This window comes from Protopterus annectens, chromosome 2.part1, assembly GCF_019279795.1.
Source record: "Protopterus annectens isolate FY-2018-M chromosome 2.part1, PAN1.0, whole genome shotgun sequence".
NCBI classification, from domain to species: domain Eukaryota; kingdom Metazoa; phylum Chordata; order Ceratodontiformes; family Protopteridae; genus Protopterus; species Protopterus annectens.
This window is the reverse complement of record NC_056729.1, coordinates 1537412908-1537431027: the sequence shown is the minus strand read 5'-3', so window position 1 is coordinate 1537431027 and position 18120 is coordinate 1537412908.

Below are 18120 nucleotides of genomic sequence, written 5' to 3'. Positions count from 1 at the left end.
AGGATATATTATTTGGTGTTAAAGCTGAGGAGGTATTAAAGAAAATGGAGGAAAAGGCTAAATCAATGCAAACAGTGAAAGATTTCCTACAGGTACAACCATCACGTTTCAGTAGAAATTGGCCTTCCAAAAATTGGTCCTTTCCAGCCACAGACAGACCCCAAAGAGGTAGATACAGGCGCCCGAGGGGCAGAGGGCAATCTCAAGGATCGTTTAGAGGCAGACAATGGCAAGCACCTACACAAAGAGGTGGTGAGGATAGTTCACAGTCATTCAGAAAGCAGACCCAATGACTTTCCCCTTTGCATGCCAAGCAAGGCTCAAATGGCAGCACCTTTAGGCGGAAAACTGGCATTATTTTTGAAAAATTGGCATATTGTCACAAAAGACAAATGGATCCTGGACATTATAGACAGAGGCTACAGATTCCATTTTCACACCCTTCCAAAAATGAGAGGCATGCCAAACCTGCCACACAATCAAAGGGCAGAGGCACAAAAGCAAATTTCAGATCTCATGGACATGAAAGCTATTCAAGAGGTACCTACACAAGAACAAGGTCAAGGTTTTTACTCCAGACTATTCCTGGTACCAAGGAAGGGAAAAGATTGGAGACCTATTTTGGACCTATCCAGCCTAAACACATTTTTACTCGTGCCAAAATTCAAGATGCTCACATTACAGCAGCTTCTTCCCATGCTGGGCAAGGAGTCTTGGCTGGTAACATTGGACCTCAAGGAGGCATACCTGCATGTCCCAATCAGACAAGATTGCAGAAGATGCCTCAGATTTCTTGCAGGTTCAACTCATTATCAATTCTCTGCATTGCCCTTTGGCTTATCTACTGCACCCAGAGTATTCACGAAATGCCTGGCATCAGTAATTGCCTACTGCAGACTTCAAGGGATACAAATATACCCATATTTGGACGACTGCCTGATCCAAGCGGACAGCAAGCACATACTTCTGAAACATCTGGCTTTTGTAATAATGTTGTTGAATTCTCTGGGATACACAGTCAACAAAAAGAAATCAAGGCTAATACCCTCTCAAACAATAAATTTCCTGGGTGCCAACTTGGACACAAACACCCAGATGGCCTACCTCACGCCAGAGAAACAGGGGCAGCTAACTCAATACTTCAGAAAACTAGCAAATTTCACCAGGCTGACTGCAAGGAAAATCCTGCAGGCTCTGGGATTCATGGCATCTTGCATCCTACTAATCCCATGTGCAAAGCTGCATATGAGGAAACTTCAATGGTACCTGAAAAACCTATGGTCTCAACACAGCCACAGTTTGGAAACAATAATACCACTGATTCCATGTCTTCAAAAGGAATTTCTGTGGTGGGCTCAAGCATGCCAAAGAAACACAGGACTCCCATTCTGCAAACCTCAAGCAAATCAAGTCATCACAACAGACGCCTCGAACTATGCCTAGGGGGCGCACATGACAGATCGGTGCATTCAGGGCAAATGGTCCCAAAAAGAAAAGCACCTACACATCAATCAAAAGGAAATGCTAGCAGTAATAAATGCTATTATAGCTTTCAAAAACCTTCTGCATCCAGGTCAGCTATTGATAAGGACGGACAACACCACAGTAATGTGGTACATAAACAAACAGGGAGGAACCCATTCATACCCACTATGCAGGCTGGCCATGTCTCTTTGGAACATGGCTCTGGAATTACAAATCGAACTTCAAGCATAGTACTTGCCAGGCAAGGAAAATACGCTGGCAGACAACCTAAGCAGAAATATGACAGATCCACATGAATGGAAGTTTCATCCTCAAGTTTTTACAGAGGTAATTCAAGCATGGGGAAGGCCAGGCATAGATCTCTTTGCCTCTCACAGAAATCACCAGTTGGAAAAATTCTGCTCAAGGACCTTTCACCCACAGGTCTGGAGAGTGGACGCACTCTCTTTCAGTTGGACAACAATGACAGTTTATGCCTTTCCACCTCTTCCTCTGCTGCCCAAAGTTCTATTAAAAACCAGAGCAGACAGACCAATGATGATTCTCATTGCTTCGGACTGGCCAAGACAACACTGGTACCCACTCCTGAGGAGCCTGACACATTCCCCACCATGGACCCTACCACTAATGCCTCTTCTTCTGACTCAACACAACTTCAAAACTCTTCACAGTCAGCTGAAAACACTCAATCTAGCCGCATGGAAGATTCCTTAACTTCACAACAGACCCTACTCTCCAAGGAGGTGCAGGATGTCATTTTGGAGGCCAGAAGGCCTTCTACTAGAAAAGTTTACTCCGCAAAATGGAAATGGTTTTGTGCCTGGAATGAGAAAAACGGTCAGAATCCTGGAATACTGAATTTACCTCAAATATTACAGTATCTAGCTGGGATGCTAAACAGCGGACTTTCATTCTCCCCCATCAAAATCCATGCCTCAGCCATTTCTGCAGAATACAACACTGATCCTTCTTTATTCTCTCACCCCCTCTTAAGACAGTTCCTCAGAGGGACTAAGAATATAAACCCCCCAAGGAAACAACCTGTACCTGCTCGGGACCTCAGTTTCATTCTAGAAAAACTGACCTTGCCTCCTTTTGAGCCAGCTGCCTCAACAGAACTGCAATATTTGTCCTGGAAAACAGCCTTCCTTCTGGCTATCACCTCAGCTCGCAGGGTATCAGAACTACAAGCCCTCATGGCTTTGCAGCCTTTCATCATTTTCCATCAGGACAGAGTTTCCTTACGAACCAATCCGTCCTTTATACCAAAGGTAGTATCCAGGGTAGCTTTGAATCAGGCTATCCACTTACCTACCTTTTACCCTAATCCTCAAAACAAAGGGGAGAGACTACTACATTCCTTGGACATCCACAGACAGCTGTGTTATTATTTGGACAGAACAAAGCCTTTCAGAAAATCAGAGCAACTCTTTGTGTCCTATGCTACAGGAGCTCAAGGGAAGCCAATTTCCAAACAGACAATCTCAAAATGGATAGCCCACTGCATACGCTTTTGTTACTCTTTTCATGGTAAAACTGTACCTGCAGGCATCAGATCTCACTCCACAAGGGCCACAGCTACCTCTACAGCTTTCCACAGGGGGGTTTCTACCAAAGATATTTTGGAAGCAGCCACTTGGAGTTCTGTGCATACCTTCTCCAAGCACTATCACCTACCATTATACTCCAAATCTAGAGCAGGCTTTGCCACTGCAGTCTTGCAGGGCATCCTGGCTCCTCCTAGTTCCACCTAGTGCCTACCACCCCTTTTTTAGCTTTGGGATTCTACCCATCTGTTATGACTGCAGCTGCATGCATGATGAACATAGTACAGTTTTGTACCTACCATAAATGTAGATGTTCGAGTGCTAATACAGCTGCAGTCCAGGTTTCCCTCCCTCCTTCCCCTCTTGGGACAGGCCTAATGGCTAACACCTCCTCATACAACCTGATTGGGGTATTCATTTATGGTGTATTTGCTTGCAACTACTGTTTTTTGATTATATTGCATTGCATTATTACATAAATTTATGTATTGCCTTCCTTCTGGGGGCACCTGACATCTGGGGCAAGAAAAACTGAAGAAAATGGCGTCAGCTGGTTCTTTTATACCCCTGTCGCACTGACGTCAGGGAGGAAGCGACGACAACCGACGCCGGACCTAGAATTTGGAATTCGGCCGACCGAGGACCCGCCTGACGGCAGGAAAACCCATCTGTTATGACTGCAGCTGTATTAGCACTCGAACATCTACATTTATGGTAGGTACAAAACTGTACTTTTTGTGTAAGAGATGTTAAGGTCTTGTATTCATTTAGGAAAAGAGGTGTTCTGTGATTTTGGGTGCATAAATTCCTAAATGACTGGGAAAAGAAAAAAGGCATTGAACAATTATATTTTTGTGGGCCAAAGACTACATTTAAAAAAAAAGTGTGTTTGTGCAGTTCAGAACATGATGTTACAGAACAGGAAGAATTAAATTAATGTTTATTAAATATTGTGACATAACTGAAATTAATAAGAAAGCAACAAATGAGAGACATATATGGAATGGTGGTAAAGAAATGGATGTTGTGTTAAATGTAAAGCAGTCTGTTTTGCAAAATGTATCTAGTGTGATCTTTCAAAGGTTCATAGGTTTATAGGGGATTACTAGGCTAATGGATCAGGAACCCTTACAAGTCTTGCCAGTTTTACCCAGATTTTACTCAATTTTCTATCCCTAGGGGAAAGATAACATGGGTCAGAAAATGGGATTTTGACTATTTTTATAGACTGTCTCTGTCCATAAGGGACATGGGCACCACCTCGGGGGTGAATTTGTGATTTTCCATGCATCAGTCCAGATTGCACTTGAAGATAGTCAGGGAAGGACTCTGCTTCATGTGAATAGAAAGCCTATTCCAGAGGATGGGCAATCTCTGGGATACACATCTGTCTCTCCAGCATGAGCTATTCATATTGGATGGCACAGTGATGCAGCAGTAGCATTGTCACCTCACAGCAAAAGGTTCTCTCGTTCAATTCTCAGCTGGGGTGCCTTCTGTGTGAAGTCTGCATGTCCTCCCTGTGTTTGTGTGGGTTTCCTCTGGGTGCTCCAGTTTCCTCCCACATTACAGGATCTAGAGCATTTCTCCCTGAGCCTCTGCTGAAAAATGGCTTCATTCCAAGTTGGACGTTCCCAGTTAACAAATGTTAAATAAAATAAAAAATGTCAAAGCTTAGGTTTAGATCTTTGGAGTGGGTATGCCTTGTGAATATGTAACATTTCCATCAGGGCTGGGTCAGATACTGCCTTGTAGGTCAGACACAGATTATCCATCAGTAAATACAGGTATAGGGCTTTTAATCGGTCTACATATAACATGTTGGCTATACCCTCTATTTTTTGTTGAGAAACCTCTGAGGATGCTCCAACTGTTGCAGGTGCCGGGCAAGGTTCATAGGGTCATAGATGTGTACTAGGCTAATGGCCCTGGAGCCTTTACAAGCCTAGCCCAAAGAAATGCCCAGGCACTGTGCCACCCGATCTCAGTTCACAGTGCCCCTATTCAATAGGGCAACTGGAATGATCCGTTGAGTGAACTTTCTGTTACCCATCCACTCGTCAAGATTTCTCTTGAAGAGGGCCAGCAAGGTGCTCGCTTGACATGAATGGGAAGCTTATTCCAGAATATGGGCAATCTTTGGGAGATGAACCTGTCCCTCAGCATGTTCTGTTAATTGTGGTAATGAGGTTGTAATCTCTGGAGCATGTGGTGTGGGGGAATTGGGATTTCTTTAGGTGTAGCATTTCAAGTAGGGCTGGGTTGGACATGGCTTTCTAAGTCAAGCAGAGATCGCCTCTAAGTAGACGATAAGAGACTGAAAACAGCCAATGTTTCTTGAGTCTGTCCATGTAGGACATGTGTTTAAGGCCTAGGATCCTTTTTGTGAGGTACTTTTGTGGCCTTTCCAGCTGTTGTAGGTGTGTGGTTAGGTACATGCCAAATGGGGCGTTATATTCGATGATTGGTATAATGAGGGATGAGTAGAGAGGGATAATGACTTCTTTCTTCCTGGATGCGAAACCTTTGGGTATAAGATATGCCATGTAGAAGGACTTTCTGACCACAGTGGTATTGTGGTGGTCGAAGGTGAGGTGGCTGTCGACCTGGGTGCCCAGATCTTTTATGGCTGCTTTAGTGTTTAGTGGGTTCCCATCAATGTGGCAATTCATGGGAACTGAGTTTTTTCCAAAGGGGAGGATAACGCATTTTTTGGCGTTAAGCTTCAAGTCATGGTTCTGACACCAGTCATTGGTCTCAGAGAGGCCCTTTTGTAGGATGTCTGCATCACTTGGGGAGTTGATAATGAAACCTAGCTTGCAGTCATCAGCAAGCTTGGTCAGCCAAAGTCCTTCTGTGATGGCCTAGACTTCTGAGAAGTAGATGCCAAACAGGAGAGGGCCCAGGACCGAGCCCTGTGGGACTCCACTCGTGACTGGTCGACAGTCTGACTTGGTTCATAGGTTCATAGTTGATACTAGGCTATCGGCCCTAGGGCCTATACAAACCTAGCCATAACAATTCCCTGGATATTTCTTCCCACAATATGTACTTCCCTGGACCCCTGTCTAGCAGGGCGACTGACATGATCCCTGGGGTGAATTTCCTATCCCCCATCCAATCGTCAATGTTCCTTTTGAAGAGGGCCAAGGAGGAGCTCTGCTTGACATGTATGGGCAGTCTGTTCCAGAGTATATGGAGTCTCTGGGTCAGGAACCTATCCCTTCAGCATGTTTTGTTCATTGTGATGACAAGGTTTAGATCCCTGGAGCGTGTGGCTCTGTGGGATTCGGATTGCTTTAAGTGGAGCATGTCCCAACAGCTCAGGTTTGACATGGCCTTGTATGTTAAGCAGAGATCACCTCTGAGCAGACGATATGCCACAGAGTATAGCTGGATTTTTTTTAGACGGTCAGCATAGGGCATTTGCTTTAGGCCTGTGATTTGTTTAGTGAGGTATTTCTGTGACCTTTCCAGCTGTTGCAGATGTCTTGTGAGGTGCATACCAAACGGGGCGTTGTACTCTACAATGGGTCTAATCAGGGATGAGTACAGTAGGACAATGACCTCCTTTTTTCAGGATGAAAAGCCCTTAGTGATGAGGTGTGCCACATAGAAGAATTTCCTGACTGTTGTGGTGATGTGGTTATCGAAGGTGAGATCACTGTCCACCTGTGTCCCCCCAAGTCTCTCATCACACTTTCGATGTTTAGTGTACTGCCACCTATGTGGTAATTTATGGGTACATGGTTTTTCCCAAAGGGGATAACTATACATTTCTTGGCATTAAGCTTGATCCCATGGCTCTGGCACCAAGCATCTGTTTCTGTAAGACCCTTTTCTAGAATATCCACATCATTTGGGGATTCAATAATGGCTCACAGTTTGCAGTCATCTGCAAACTTTCTTAGCCAGAGTCCCTTAGGGTTGGCCTGTAATCAGAGAAGTAGATGCCAAACAAGAGAGGTCCCAGGACTGAACCCTGAGGTACTCCACTTGTCACTTGTCTGGAGCCGGATTTGGAGTTGGCTACTTTTACAGTCTGGGTTCTGTCAGTAAGTCAGTTGGTAACCCATCGAGTAATGTAGGGATTTATGCCCAGCTTAGTAAGTTTGTCTATGATTCCAGAGTGGGGGATGGTGTCAAAGGCCTTGGTGAGTTCCAGATAGGCTGTATGGACCACCTTACCCTCGTCCACAGCTCTGTAGACTGACTCCGCAACTTTCACTCTGTGGGTCCAGCTGTGAGACAATTTGCAGCCCACCTAGTGATGTAAGGGTCGATGCCTAGTTTAGTGAGTTTATCAATGATTCCTGAGTGGGGAATGATATCAAAGGCCTTGGCCAGGTCGAGGTAGGCTGTTTGCACTGCCTTAACCTCATCCACAGCCTTGGTGACTGCCTCGAAGAAGTCAACCAGGTTCAGCAGGCAGGATCTTCCCTTGACAAAGCCAAACTGTGTGGGATCAAGAGTTTGGAGATTGACTATATCTTTGTTTATCAGGTCCATAATGATGATGCGCTTCATAGCTTTGCATACCCGACTCATCAGGCTAATGGGGTGATAGTTAGCAGGGTCTGTAGTTGCTCCCCTTTATGGAGTGGAATGACTGTAGCAGTACACCATTCTTTGGGGACATAGCCTGAGGTAAGGCTGTGATTGAACAGGGCACACAGATGTAGTGTCAGTTTGTTTTGTAGCTCATGTAGGACGCAGCCAGGAGTATTATCAAGTCGCATGGATGCTGTATTGTTGGCTTTGGACAATTCAACTTTTACATGTGCTGCAGAAATGATGGGTACCAGGCTTTCTTCTGGTATTATGATAGTGGCCTGAGGGGGGGGGTGACAGGGGTAAAGTTAGCACTGAATCTGTTGGCCAGTATGTTGGCTATATCTGTTGGCTCAGTATAGGAGGTGCCATTGTGCAATAACTCAGAACAGATCTGGGTATTGCCTTTGAGGTTGTTGATATATCTATGGAAGTCTTTGTGTTTTTTTTGTGTCAGTTGCAATTCTGCCTTTACAGCTGACTTTAGAGGATTTGATAAGGGATCTCAGCTTTTTGTTGAAACTGATAAGGGAGGTTTTCCAGTCTTGTGACTTCATTTTTTTCTGTAACAGTTTCTTCCTTCTGTTGTAGAGTTTATTGATGGCTGGGGACCACCTGATTGGCTTTCTTTTTTTGGAGGAGATATTTTTGGATATTAGGTACATACCAAAGGGTGGATTGTACTCAATTATTGGTCTGATGACGGCTGAGTACAGTGCTACTGTGACTTCCTTAGATCCGGATGCCATGCCCTTATTTACAAGCTTGCACATAGAAAGATTTTCTCAACATCGTGGACAAATGGTGGCCAAAGTTCTGATTAATATCTATCTGTCTGAGTGCCCAGATCTGTCACCACTGGGTCCACTCTTAGGGGGGTGCTGTTAGGGGTATTTGACTTCCCAAAGGGTATTATTGTGCACTTCTTCACCTTTATTTTGAGGCCATGGCTCTGACATCGATCATTAGTTTGCATCAGACCTTACTGTAGGATATCAACATTGTTTGGGGAGTCAATGATTGCCCCCCAACTTACAGACATCAGCAAACTTGGTCAGCAAAAGGCCATCTACATTTGCCTAGACATCTGAGACGTATATCCCACACAGGAGTGGGCCCAGCACTGTGCACTGTGGTATTCCACTGGTGGCTGGCCACTTGCTAAATATGAATTTCCCCCACTGTAACAACATGGGCGCTATCCAGGAGCCATTTGGCGTTCCATCTGGTGATGTATAGGTTTATGCCCAATTTTGTGAGTTTATCTATAATGCCCAAGTTGGGTGCTATGTCAAATGCCTTGGCCAGGTCAAGGTTTGCGGAATGCACTGTATTACCTTTATCCAAGGCCTTGGTGACCTTTTCAAAGAAGTCTCTCAGACTAAACAGGCAGGGCCTGCCCTTGATGAAGCCAAACTGATTTGGGCCTAGAAGTTCGATATTTCCTGTGCCATTGTTAATCAAGTCTATGATTATTCTTTCCATAGCCTTGGATATGAGGCTAGTCTGACTTATGGATCAGTAGTTTCCTGAGTTAGTTGATGGTGCCCCTTTGTGTAGAGAGATGACTGTTGTTGCCCTCTACTCTACTGGGATAAAGCCTGTGGTTAAACAGAGATCTGTGTAGGGCTGCTAGGTCATGTTTCAAGCTATTTAATAGACACCCTGGGATTCCATCAGTGCTCATTGATGTTGTGTTTCTAGCTTTAGAGAGTGCAGTGACAACTTGTTCTTTTGTGATAACAAGCAAAGGAATGGTACAGGGTATTTTATGGAGAGTGACTGGAGGTGACGAGGGGGTAAAATTTTAAATGAATTTGTTGGACAGCAGGGTTGCTATTTCTTCTGAGTATCGCTAATGCCATCTACAGCCCAACTCAGCAGTGCAATTGTTGAGTGTTTCCCTTAAAATTTCAGACATAATTAAAATGTTTGTGGTTATCCTTTGTTTGTGAGGCTAGTTAAGTCTTGACTTGACTAGTTCCCTGATTTGCCTGTTTAGACTGAGGGATTTTTTTCTCTATTGTGCACCATTCTCACTTGCTTCTAGACGGGAAATTATTCCTTTTGTTGTATATTCTATTTATACCAGGGGTCCACCAGGGTGGTTTGTTTTTCTGGCTAGACCTGGGTTTAGATCAGTCAGGTACTGCTATTTCTGTGCAGTTGCATAAGTGGTTGTACAGGACATTCGTGTATACTTTATTTATTTATTTAACATTTGTTTACTGGGAAAGTCTGACTTGGAACAAAGCCAATTTTCAGTGGCTGCCTGGGGAGAAATGCTTCAGACACATGTCTCTAGGCTTCTATGTTTTTGGGGTTAGAGGGAGCTTTACAATTATCTATGCTATCACATAATAGGAGGTAATTTCCATGGAAAAGTTCTTTGGGGTTTTAGGACTTGATGAGGATACTACCATTACATTTATTTTAAAGGAGACCAATTTCTGATTCAATCTTACCAATGAGGACATTACACTCTGTGTGTGTGTGTGTGTGTGTGTGTGGGGGGGGGGGTGCAGTGCTTCCCCATATCTGTGAATACTATGTCAAGGATATTTGAGTCTCAAGTGGGAGTGCAGACCAGGTGTTCCAGAACATTTGCATTGGAAAAGTCCAGGAATCTCTGAGCCTGCATGTTAATGGTTGTATAGATAACCTAGTGTTGACATTTTGGAAAGGATGAGATTTTTGGCTGTGAAATAAAGGTAGGGAGGTAATGATGGATAAAATTAAGTTTTGTATTTTGGTTGACTGAGAAAAGGTTATGTCACTGCACACATATTATCATTAATGTTCAGATGTTAGTACTAGGCTAACTGCCATTGTGGGACATTTGAAGCCTAGCCTATTATCCCATGTGAGAATCAAACCCTGCACCTTGTGTCTATAAGGTAAACACCTTTATAATTATACTAACCTGCTACTGTAAATGTCATGTGCAAATATTGACACTGTAAAATACTGTAATGTTATGTAAATATCATGTGTAGGTGTATAAATAAAAAGAAACTCTTTTCAATAGGTGCCATAGGATCTTTGATTACCACAAACTGAAGCAGGTGGGACCTCAGTTTAATGTCTCATCCAAAGGAAGACATACTCAGGAGTGCAGTACCTCCCTTATGCTACACACTGCAGTATCAGCAATCCATCTACATAGTGTGGAAATTGTTAACTGCATGTATTTATTTACCTGTATATGTAGCTGTATATGCATATAGACAGAACATTATTTATTTCTTTATTTATTACATATGTTTACAGGGTAACGTCTGTCTGGGGCAGAAGCCCATTTTCAGCAGAGACATGGGGAAAAAAGCTACTGATATGTTGTGTCTTTCGGCTTCTCCCGGTTAGGGGTCGCCACAGCAGAACTCCGGTCCACTAATGATTGGCAGTAGATTTTTACATGCTGGCTTGCCGGGCCTAATGCACAACCTTCAATGAAGGAATGCCCATTCACGCATGTCGCCACATAGAAGACGCTCTAACTGAGAATCGAACAGACGTCTAACTGTGAGACGACAACGCTACTGCAGCACCACCACAGCAGTATAAAAAAGCTACTGATATACAGTAGATAATTCTAACAAATATTAAACAGATTTAACAATATTAATAGCATTTGATATGAAACAGTGTATACTTCAAAAGAAATACAATTAATTATGGTACGGACATGAAATACAGTTACATAACAATGTCATTGACCAAACATTTGTAAATAGGAGACATATTTTGACAGTGCCAGGAATTGTACCATGTAAGATAGGTATGCTTGCCTAGGATAAATACCACTCTAGCTTCTAATAGAGAAATGTAAGCAAAATGCTAGCTATGAGGAGATAAACAGTAGTTATGGGGTTGTGCAAATTAGGAGAAAGAGCAGTAATATAGGATATTTATTTATTTGTTTTACATTTGTTGAGCAGGTTTGTCCGACAGAGACAGATAAGTAGCCCTTTCTCAGCGGGGGCCCGGGGAGAAAAGCTCCATATGTTCTACAGACTATAATTTACAAAAATAAGTAAACAATTAAAAACCGGTTTACAGAAAATATTCAAAGCAACATATACATAAAAAACAAGGATTTACTACAGTAAACTAATCATTATGCCTGTCATAGTTAGAATCCTACATCATTCAGAAGGACTAACAATAGTTTTGTCACCATATGTAAAATCTTACGTTATGCAGATAAGAATTATGTAATGTGCTAACGATAGAGAAGTTAATGAGAGAGATGGTCTAGAGAGTTGGAGAAAGTTACATAGGTTGGGAGCAGATATAGTTGGGGGTATAGGTATAATAAGAGATTTAGTTGGGGAGTGGGTAGGCTTAACTAGGAGTATGACAGGAGCAGAGCCAATGATTAGCTAGATGTTCTTTTAGGAGGTGTTTGAACTCATGATAGGGTTTTTTGCTATGGGTTGGGGAAGAATGTTCCAGAGCTTGGTAATTTTGTAAGAGTAGAGGGAGGTGCCTAGTGTGTTGTGGAGTTGGGTAACCTTTAACATTAGTTTGAGGACCTGAGTCATCTGTGATTTATATTAGGTTGGATTAGATTGTAGGTTGATTATGTAGTGAAAAGTTTGGAAGTAGTGTGTATATTATGAATGAAGCAGATGAGTCATATACGGCTACTTTTAGTGCTAATTAAAATATTTCAAAAAGTATTTAATTAATTTAGACTGATGCAGACAAAAAGATAAATGATATTGGATAGCAGGGTCTAGATCTCTACTTGCTGGAATTTTAATGACATCTACAGAACTTGAGAAGGTAAACAGATGTAAACTTGAGCCAGATCAGTGTGTGTGTGTGTGTGTGTGTGTGTGTGTGTGTGTGTGTGTGTGTGTGTGTGTGTGTGTGTGTGTGTGTGTGTGTGTGTGTGTGTGTGTGTGTGTGTGTGTGTGTGTGTGTGTGTGCGTGTGTGCGTGTGTGCGTGTGCGCGTGTGTGTGTGTGTGTGCATATCTATATCTATAGCTATATATCTATATCTATAATATGTATGTGTGTGTATACGTATATATATATATATATATATATATATATATATATATATATATATATATTTATATATATTTATATATATATATATATATATATATAAAATAAACACCGTGCACTAGAAGAATCTTAATTATATAAATTCAGACTTCTTTTAGGTGCAGTAATTAATACTGAGCTAGTAGAAAGGAAATAAAAACTCAGACACTGAATAGATGATTAAGCTTTCGCTCTTATTCAGGTGGAGGAGCTTCATCAGAATAACCTATAGTCAACAATACTTACATTATATGTAACTAGAGTCACATGTAAACAAAAAAACAATGAACTACTTATAACTTATTAGTACAGTAACCAATAGTACAACCAGACAATATTTAAACTGTGCCAATCATCTAAACACAATAACCATGAACATACATATGAATGACAGGGGCATGAATATTAATTATACCATGACCCCCCCCCCCAAAACGTGCACGCTGATTGGCCAGCGTGCCCGTTGTAAATCGAGTTATACTAATGGAAAAAGGTCCGGTCGCCCGGACTTTTTTCCATTAGTATAACTCGTTTTTTTAAAACGCTGTCTCGCTATGTTAAATGGGTTTAACATAGCGAGACAGCTTTAAAATAAGCAACGGAGATCTCCGTTGCTTATTTTAAAGCTGTCTCGCTATGTTAAACCCATTTAACATAGCGAGACAGCTGCTTTAACGGAGAAAGCAAGATCTCGGTTGCTTTTTTTTAGTGTCTCGCTATGTTAAATGAGTTTAACATAGCGAGACAGTTTTAAAATAAGCAACGGTCCGTTGCTTATTTTAAAACTGTCTCGCTATGTTAAACTCATTTAACATAGCGAGACACTAAAAAAAAGCAACGGAGATCTTGCTTTCGTTGCTTTATACAACTCTGATGTACTGCGCAGGCGCGCAGTACATCAGAACTGCAGCGGATGCCAGACATCTGCGGAAGGGCAGTAAACAGGCATTATACTATGCCATTATTTAAGAAAAGTAATAGTTTCTTTTCTTAAATAATGTCATGGTATAATAGCAATAACCCACTTCTGGGTGTGGGTAATGCTAAATTTACCCACGGTTGGCTTTGTTTGGTCCCTCGGGCTTCGCTCTCGGGACCAAACCACGCCAACCGTGGGTAAATTTAGCATTACCCACACCCAGGCGTGGGTTATTGCTATAATAAACACTCCCTTGTGTTAGCTAATCATTGAACAAATGTACAGTGTGCGCACTAAATATGCATGTAGGAGACATGAATATTCATATAACTGTACAAGTGGTGACTAACAAGTGTGTCAAAGGTCATGGATGGATGCAAACACATTTTGTAGAAAGAAAGCAACTGTCAAAATAGAACAACTGTCAAAATAGAATTAAATCTTCCATTTTAAAGCGCATTTAATATTAACACTTTCATTCAGACCAGGGTATGTTTCAGAATTAAGCAGTAATTGCCATTTAAGTTCTCTTAGTTCTAAATATAATTCCCAATCTCCAAAAAACAGTTAACTTGTTCTAATACTATGAAGTAAAATTTACTAAAAGAAGTACAAAAAATGCTACGTTTAGCAAGGGCATTATTTAAGTTCTTTGCCCTGATGGCTCCTAGATGCTCCTTAATTCTATCTGAAAGTTTTCTTGTAGTTTTACCTACATAAAATGCTTTACAAGATTCACATGTGACTCTAGTTACATATAATGTAAGTATTGTTGACTATAGGTTATTCTGATGAAGCTCTTCCACCTGAATAAGAGCGAAAGCTTAATCATCTATTCAGTGTCTGAGTTTTTATTTCCTTTCTACTAGCTCAGTATTAATTACTACGCCTAAAAGAAGTCTGACTTTATATATATATATATATATATATATATATATATATATATGGATTCCTATTACAAGAATGAAAGTTCACTACTTCGAACTTGTAATAGGAAGCCTCACTTCTGCGAAAGTTCACTTTAATGAAAGTGAACTTTTGCGTAAGTGCACTTCACCGAAAACACCGCAGCACAGTGGAGGGCATAAAAAACAAGCTATGTCCTCCACTATGGTGCGATAGTCACGGACCTTAGGGTTAGGGTACGGGTTAGGGTAAGGGGATAGTTAGTAAAGCTGTCCCCTTACCCTAACACATGCCCTAACCCTAAGGTTCGTGACTATTGCACCATAGTGGAGGACATTGCTATGTCCTTCACTGCGCTGCTGTAATCATGGACCTTAGGGTTAGGGCATGGGTCACAGGCTATCCCCTTACTATGACCCGTGCCCCAACCCTAATTTCTGTGAGTACTGTGCAGAAGTTCAGTACAACACCCATTCATTGTACTGAACTTCACGTAAGTGCACTTTCGATTAAGTGCACTTTCGCTGCAGTGAGCATTCCATGCACTGTTCTGAATTAGTGAAAATTCGATCTAGTGTATGGAACCCATATATATATATATATATATATATATATATATATATATATATATCACATACACATACATACACACACATGCAAATACACACACACACACATGCTTACAAACAGACAATACACAGACATACACACACACACATTTATATATATATATATATATATATATATATATATATATATATATATAAATATAAATAAACTAAACTTCAAACTTCATCCAGTTTAATAGGCTGGACTTCCTTAGAAATGTAATAGTACACCACGATTCACATATATATAGGGAAAGTATTAAAAACAGTACACTTATGAACAATAAAACATATTCATAGTAAGTACTTATGAATAATGCATGAAAAACCGTCACATTGTGCAGACAATAAAAAGAAACAGACTAATAAGAATAAAGGGCATGAGGAACAACAGGAAAGATGTCAATATATTACAAAAATGAGCGTGCAGACTTTGAAATGGATATAAAGCCCAACATGTAAGACAATTAACTACACCATTTCAATACACATTTGATATTTAAATGGTCATTAATACCAGGAGGAGTCTCCGCATTTAATAACAATTGCCATCTCAGTTCTTTGACTTCTAAAAGGGTATCTTTATCTCCAAAAAACAAAGGGACATAGTCCAGAACCAGAAATTTAAACTGATCAAAAGCATCACAGGTGTTACTATGTTTAGCTAGTGCATTACTATAATTAGCATTTCTAATGGCACTGTAATGTTCCTTAATTCTTGTACTAAGTCTTCTTATTGTTTTACCCACATAAAATGCGGAGCAAGATGTGCAAACTGCAGCATAAACTACGTAAACGGATTTACAATCAAAATGTTGATCAAAAGAAACAGTGAAATTATTGTGTTTGAACGTGCAAGACATACCCATACTAATCCATTTACAAGAGATGCAGTTACCACAAGTAAACATCCCTTTATTGGAGTTAACCTGAGTAGGAGTAATTAACAAAGGGGGATCCCTGTTCTCAAATAACAAATGTAGGGCTTTAAATTTCTTATGAGAAAATATAGGGTAGGAACCCAGTTTAAGGTTGATATAATGTCTGGATGTCAAAATATCCCAGTTGTTGTAAAAAAAACCTTCTTAATGGCAATAGCATCCCTGCAAATAAGGATTGGAAATGATGTAAGCCTATCAACTTTAGTGTTTACGTTGCTTGTAGAACTGAGATGAGACTGTACACTCATAGAAATACTTGAATTAGAACTGTCATCATGAGTAGTAATTGGGGAGCTATTGATATTAGAAGAAAGCCCATATAAAATAATCGGAGGAAATCTTACATATCTCAAAGCAGACACTTCACTACATATAGACTGCAATAAAGAGAGTGGATATCCCCTATTCAACAAGAAGTTGGAGAAAATATGACATTCACTTTGGAAAGTAGTGTCATCGGAAATCAGTCTAGATAATCTAATGTATTGGCCTCTAGCCATATTGTGCTTGAAAAATGAGGGGTGCATGCTACCATAATGCAAGTAATTATTTCTAAAGGTGTTTTTTCTATAAATAGTAGACGTCCAAGAATATGAGTTAGGGTTATGAGAAATCAATACATCTAAAAAATTAACCTGTAGGCCAATACCAGACACCTTAAATTTTAAAAAAGGAATAGAATTAGATAGTAACTCAAGGAATTCGAAAAACTGTGGCTTACTACCCTCCCAAATAAAGAAGAGATCATCAATATATCTCTTATATAAAAAAACATGACTAAATCCAGGTAATTTATTTAAAGTACTAGTTTCCCACCATGCAAGAACTAAATTAGCAAAAAACGGGGCCAGTTTAGCTCCCATGGCAACCCCTTTAGTTTGGTGGAAACTTTTATCAGTAAAATAGAAAAAAATTGTATTTCAACACTAAAGAAGTCAGAGTGCAAATGGTATCTATCGTATCCTGTGAAAAAGAAACTATTTAAAAAACTCCGTAAGTAAAGAATTTCTGTATTATGGGGGATATTAGCATATAAAGATTCAACATCTAAAGTTACCAACAAGAAAGGAGAAGTCGGAGGGGGGTTTAAGTATAGAAGGTTAAGGAAATCCCAAGAATCCTTTAAAAAATAAAGAGACATTTTAACTATGGGATTTAACAATAAATCAACAAATTCAGCAATGCCCTTCGTTTTGGTCCTTTTATTTGATATAATATGTCTGAACGGAGGGTTAACCTGGTCTTTATGCATTTTAGGTATTCCAAAAAATTTTCCTAACTGAGGGTTATTAACTGTAATGAAGGAAAATACTGTGTCTGAAATAAATTTATTTTTATGTAATCCAACAATGGTCTTGTCAATCACTTTAAAGGCTCTATTGACCTCAGAGAGGGAAGAAGGCGATTAAAATTCATTATTGCTTAAATCATCAAGTAAGTTATCCAAATATCTAGATTGTTCCATTAAAACAATGCCCGAGCCTTTATCGGCTCTCATAATTCTAAGAGATTTATCAGAAATGAACCTATTCAAATCTTGCAGTTGTTGTTTGGAAAGGTTAAACCATTTAATAGAACTTTTCTGAGATAGAAGAGAACGTAAATCTTTTTCACACAGCTTTGAAAAAATATGCAATGTGTTACACAACGGAGGATTATATAAACTCCTTTTAATCAGTAATTTCTACTGGGGTGCATCTTTATCAGGAACGCTGTCATCTATATCTTCATCTGAAACAACAGGATCATCATAGTGTAACAACTTAAGGTTTAACATTCTTACATATAACTTTAAATCAATGAGTAGAGAAGAAATATCAGCTCAAATGCAGGAATGAATGAAAAACCCAATTTTAATAAGCTAACACTACTGTCAGACAAGAACCTGTTAGTTAAATTAAAAACTTCAGTATTGGAACAATCAGAGGTGTCTTTGACCGTGTTAGGAAACACACAATTAGAGTCAACTTGTGGGAGTCATCGTAGGGAAGTTCTTCTAGGTCTACCTCGTGGCTGGTTCCTTGTGTTATAATCACCAGATCTGAGTGAAAAGTTCCTTATGACATAGGGACTGAGTGGCGGTTGAAGAACAGTCCTGTTTCTCAGG